Source organism: Rhinoraja longicauda, unplaced genomic scaffold, assembly GCF_053455715.1.
Source record: "Rhinoraja longicauda isolate Sanriku21f unplaced genomic scaffold, sRhiLon1.1 Scf000055, whole genome shotgun sequence".
NCBI classification, from domain to species: Eukaryota; Metazoa; Chordata; class Chondrichthyes; order Rajiformes; family Arhynchobatidae; genus Rhinoraja; species Rhinoraja longicauda.
This window is the reverse complement of record NW_027601273.1, coordinates 608,545-614,671: the sequence shown is the minus strand read 5'-3', so window position 1 is coordinate 614,671 and position 6,127 is coordinate 608,545.

The window sequence follows — 6,127 nt, the reverse complement described above, 5'->3', positions numbered from 1 at the left end:
CTAAGGGGGATTGCTAGGGGGTGGAGGGATTTTGCTAGGGGGGGCTGCTATGTGGGATTGCTAGGGGGGTTTCTAAGGGGGAGTGGTTGCTAGGTGGGGTTGCGTGGTGGGAGTGGCTTTGCAAGGTTGGGTTGCTAGGGGGGAGGGGTTGCTAGGGGGTGAGTGGTTTTGCTAGGGAGGGTTGCTAGTGGGAGGGGTTCTGCTCTGTGGGGTTGCTGGGGGGGTTGCTAGGTGGGTTGCTAATGGGGAGGGGATTAGCTAGGGGGTTTGCTAGGTGCGGTTGCTAGGGGGGGAAGGGTTGCTGGGGGGTTGCTATGGGGGAGGGGTTTTGTTAGGGGGGTTGCCAGGTGGTGTTGCTAGGAGGGGTTGCTAGGGAGGGTTGCTAGGGGGTGTCGCTAGGGGAGTTGATCGGGAGGGTTGCCGGGGGTCAGTGATGGAAACAGTTTTAGAAACTAGGGGTACTTCTAAGGTCTGTGAGGCTGAGGTTGGGAAGGAAGGGGGGATTTTTGTTCTGTGCGGTCATACCCATGTAAGAGTACAAGAATGCATAACTTGTTTGGACAATAGACAATAGGTGCAGGAGGAGGCCATTTGGCCCTTCGAGCCAGCACCGCCATTCAATGTGATCATGGCTGATCATCCACAATCAGTACCCCGTTCCTGCCCTCTCCCCTTACCCCCTGACGCCGCTATCCATAAAAGCTCTATCTAGCATTCAGAGAATTGGCCTCCACTGCCTTCTGAGGCAGAGAATTCCACAGATTTACAACTATCTGACTGAAAAAGGTTTTTCCTCATCTCCGTTCTCAATGGCCTACCGCTTATTTTTAAACTGTGGCCCCTGGTTCCGGACTCCCCCAACATTGGGAACATGTTTCCTGCCTCTAACGTGTCCTTAATAATCTTATATGTTTCGATAAGATCTCCTCTCATCCTTCTAAATTCCAGTGTAAACAAGCCTAGTCGCTCCAGTCTTTCAACATATGACAGTCCCGCCATTCCGGGAATTAACCTAGTAAACCTAAGCTGCACGCCCTCAATAGCAAGAATATCCTTGCTCAAATTTGGAGACCAAAACTGCACACAGTACTCCAGGTGCGGTCTCACTAGGGCCCTGTGCAATCCTGCTCCTTCTCGACCTCAGCGCAGCGTTCGATACAGTGGACCACACCATCATTATTGACCGTCTCCGGTACGCGGTTGGCATTGATGGCACTGCCCTGAGCTGGTTCATTTCAAAGATAGGAGTTTCGCCATCAACATAGGCAGTTATTCCTCTGCTCCAGCTAGCCTCTCCTGCGGAGTTCCACAAGGCTCCATCCTAGGCCCCATTCTCTTCTCTCTATACATGCTCCCCCTTGGCCAAATCATTCAAAGGCACGGCATTTCTTTCCACTGCTATGCCGATGACACTCGGCTTTACCTCCCCCTGAAACCCAACAACCAGTCCAATTTAAACAGCCTCTTACACTGCCTTGAGGACATAAAATGTTGGATGGCACAGAACTTCCTCCAATTAAACGAGAGCAAGTCTGAGGTCATCCTATTCGCCCCCCCCCCCCCCCCCCGACTCCATCAAATCGACAACAGGCAGTCTTGGAAGCCTATCCTGCCTAGTCAAACCGCATGTCAAAAACCTCGGCGTGATATTTGACTCTGCATTAAAATTTGACAAGCAAGTCAACGCTGTGGTAAAAGCCAACTTCTTCCAACTTCGTACCATAGCTGAAATCAAACCTTTCCTCCAATTCCACGACACTGAAAAAATCATTCACGCTTTCATTTCCTCCCGCCTAGACTACTACAACTCCCTATACACTGGGATCAGCCAATCTTCCCTGTCCCGCCTGCAACTGGTCCAAAACGCTCCTCCTTTTCACATATAAAGCCCTAAACGGACATTCCCCCGCTACATCAAAAATCTTCTAACCCACCTCTCTAACTCCAGGTCCCTCAGGTCGGCCGACTTGGGGCTACTCACTATCCCGCGGTCTAGGCTTAAGCTCAGGGGTGACCGCGCTTTTGCTGTTGCAGCTCCTCGACTGGAACAGCATCCCTCTCCCCATCAGAACTGCCCCCTCCATCGACTCCTTTAAGTCCAGGCTCAAAAACCTATTTCTACTTCCCAGCGTTTGAGGCTCATTGAGGAGGCGCTGTGAACTGTTTTGTATGTGCTGTTATGTTTGTATGCTACTGTATGTTTCATTTTTCTTCCTAATCAGATGTACAGCACTTTGGTCAACGTGGGTTGTTTTTAAATGTGCTATACAAATAAAATTGACTTGACTGTACAACTTCAGAAGGACCTGCAGTGTATTTATAATATAGTTTATTGTGTATTATATGTCATAGCTGCTTTCTGGCATCTCTCTCGCTCTCTCTCTCTCTCTCTGTTTACATTACAAAATGTTCCATAATGGTATATAATCTCCATTTTTTTCTGTCACCTCCTCTTTCTTTCTGCATGCCGTTTCTTCAACACGTCTTCTGCCACTAAGAAGCCATTCCCTCACATATTCTTCGGGGTTGAATTTTGACAGAGGAGGTCCCACCAACAATAAATAGAAGAGTTCAGAGATGATCAGTTTGAAGTCTTGCACGTTGTGATGACATGCAGAAATTCATGCCACTGAAGCTTCTTTCACATTCTGCTCTCGATACCGGAATTGTATTTACAGCCGTTACCAGCTGCTGAAAAGCTGCAGAAACTATCTTCCCTTTAGAGTCCTTGAATTCTCTGAAGGGTCTGACACAAAGCCGACCATTTAAGCCAAATTGTTCTGCCATTAATTCTACATCATTATCCCCAAAGGTAAAAAGTGAATCTTCTGGAATATTGTTCATATCTAAATATTTCGACTTGTTAATTAACTTTTTACATTTATCATTAGAAGCTGTTGTAGATTCAAGCAGCCTGGATTTCATATTTTCGACCAAACTCCTCAAAAACTGTTGTCTATGTATAGTAGGTACTTTACCAGCTCTCAAATTTATTCCATTAAATATCATCTGGCTTGTTGCTTTCTCCACTTGAGTATAACATTTTCTGGCTTCTCTATTTGACATCCAAGAACCAGTTCGTTTAATTTCCTCATGTGCTTTACTAAGTGTACAATTTCAGTTCTGCAGTTGAAGTGACAGTTCAGACAACTCTAGCAAACTGTCCATCAACAAGCCCAAATTATTTACGAAAGCTGATGACTCTAATACTTTATTCAGCCCCTCGTACTTTGCTCTCTCTGCACTAGATCTTGAAGCATCACAGCGTGCTTTTCCAAAATGCTCCCAAATAGCTTTATAAGACTGCCACATTGCCTTTGCAGTTCGGTAAGACGAAGCAACCCATCTCACACTGAAAACACGACCAATCTTCAACAGTTGACAGTGAAGAACCTCAGCACATGCAGTTAACTCATCCTGATTCTTAGGAGACCTATGATATAAGGAATACAATTTATCACAAAATATCTGAAAATGATTCAAACCTGCAACTTCATTTATAGCATCACCTACACTGAGTTCAAGCCTGTGACTGGCACAGTGCCAAACATTTGCATTAGAGAAATTATCAAGAAATATTTTTGCAACCCCTGCATTTCGTCCTAAAATTACTGATGCACCAAGTGATATCACATTTTCGTTTAGGTATTGTATTGAAAAACCACCTCTTTGTAAGTAACTTAGAAACCATCATATATAGATTTTACATTTGCACCAAGTTTCATAAGTTCTAAGTCAAACTAGAATGATATAGGTTGGGTAGATTCACCAACTGCTGATCTCAAGCAGACTACTAGAACAGTTTTCCCATTAATAGTAGTAGATTCATCTATCATAATAGAATTTTAGATTGTTTTGAAATTATATTTTCCGCCACTGTCTTTCGCATCTGGTTCCCTATGTGGCTAGAAACATCTACACATGACTTACGAGTGAGTGTAGGACGTACCTTAAGTCGATGCCGTTTCTTTCTTGCAGTTCAATATCAGAAGACATATCTGTGTAGGGCCTACCATTGTGTACAATATTATATACAGTTCTAAAAACTCCACATGTTTTTGCTTCGTCCTTTTTCAGTGACATATACACTACATTTTCAATTGCTTTTTTTCAGCTGTTTTTGGCCTCTGATATGAGCTTCATTATTTTTGTGCTTAAAAATATTTTTTCTTAAACTCATGAACTGTTTAGCTTTGTCACCACTCACTCCTACTACATTAACACTGCTCCACTCACGAGACAAATGAATTCCTTGTGTTCGTTCAAGTCCAAGATGACACTTGCTGCATACACAACATCCCAGTTTTCTGTTTTTAACAATTAGCTAGCGATATTCTTTCTTTTTGTCCAACAGTCCGGAAGATCACATTTTTTCAATATCTTTTGAAATGTCTTCTTCACATGCAGCATCAGGTGAAACGGCTGCATCAGTTACATTGTCATTTTCAAGTCATTTTGTCTTCTTTTCTGGCTGAGTGTTTTCATTAGGAGATTAGTAGGCAAAATTAGAGCACATGGTATTGGAGGTAGGGTACTGACATGGATAGAAAATTGGTTGACAGACAGAAAGCAAAGAGTGGGGATAAATGGGTCCCTTTCAGAATGGCAGGCAGTATCTAGTGGGGTACCGCAAGGCTCGGTGTTGGGACCGCAGCTATTTACAATATACATTAATGACTTGGATGAAGGGATTAAAAGTCCCATTAGCAAATTTGCAGATGATACAAAGCTGGGTGGTAGTGTGAACTGTGAGGAAGATGCTATGAGGTTGCAGGGTGACTTGGACAGGTTGTGTGAGTGGGCGGATGCATGGCAGATGCAGTTTAATGTGGATAAGTGTGAGGTTATCCACTTTGGTGGTAAGAATAGGAAGGCAGAGTATTATAGAATAGATAGATAGATAGCTTTATTTGTCATCCAAATTGGACGAAATTATGTCACCCAGAGTCCAACAACAAAAGCATCAAAATAGGCATTACAATTACACAACCCCAAAAACACACAAAAGAAGAAACATCCATCAAGAAAACATCCATCACAGTGAGTCTCCTCCAGTCCTCTCCTCACTGTGATGGAAGGCCACAATGTCTTTTCCCTTCTCCTGCCGTCCTCTCCCGCGGTCAGGTTGTTGTGGTTGCAGGCCGCGCCAGACGGTCCGCAGCGGCCCGAGCCTAAGGCGAGTCAGAGCCGCTCCCGCAGCCTCCGACGACGGCCGGCTCCGCTGATGGTGAGTCCGGTCCCCGGGCTCTGCGAACCAGAGCCCTGGAGGCCGCCAGCTCCAGGAGTTGGGCCGATGGTAGGCCGCAGCAGGAACGGAGACACGACCCAGAACACAAAGGTCGGGTCAGGTCGGGTATCTGAATGATTTCAATTTAGGAACAGGGGACGTACAACGAGATCTGGGTGTCCTAGTGCATTAGTCACTGAAAGGAAGCATGCAGGTACAGCAGGCAGTGAAGAAAGCCAATGGCATGTTGGCCTTCATAACAAGAGAGGTTGAGTATAGGAGCAAATAGGTCCTTCTGCAGTTGTACGGGGCCCTAGTGAGACCGCACCTGGAGTACTGTGTGCAATTTTGGTCTCCAAATTTGAGGAAGGATATTCTTGCTATTGAGGGATATTCTTGCTATTGAGGTTTACTAGGTTAATTCCCGGAATGGCGGGACTATCATATGTTGAAAGACTGGAGTGACTAGGCTAGTATACACTGGAATACAGAAGGTTGAGAGGAGATCTTATCGAAACGCATAAGATTATTAAGGGGTTGGACACGTTAGATGCAGGAAACATGTTCCCAATGTTGGAGGAGTCCAGAACAAGGGGCCACAGTTTAAGAATAAGGCCATTTAGAACTGAGATGAGGAAAAACTTTTTCACTCAGAGAGATGTGAATCTGTGGGATTAATTCTCTGCCTCAGAAGGCAGTGGAGGCCAATGCTCTGAATCCATTCAAGAGAGAGAGCAAGATAGAGCTCTTAAGGATAGCGGAGTGAGGGGGTATGGGGAGAAGGCAGGAACAGGGTACTGATTGAGAATGATCAGCCTTGATCACATTGAATGGCGGTGCGTACAGGCTCGAAGGGCCGAATGGCCTCCTCCTGCACCTATTGTCTATGATAAAGAAAGA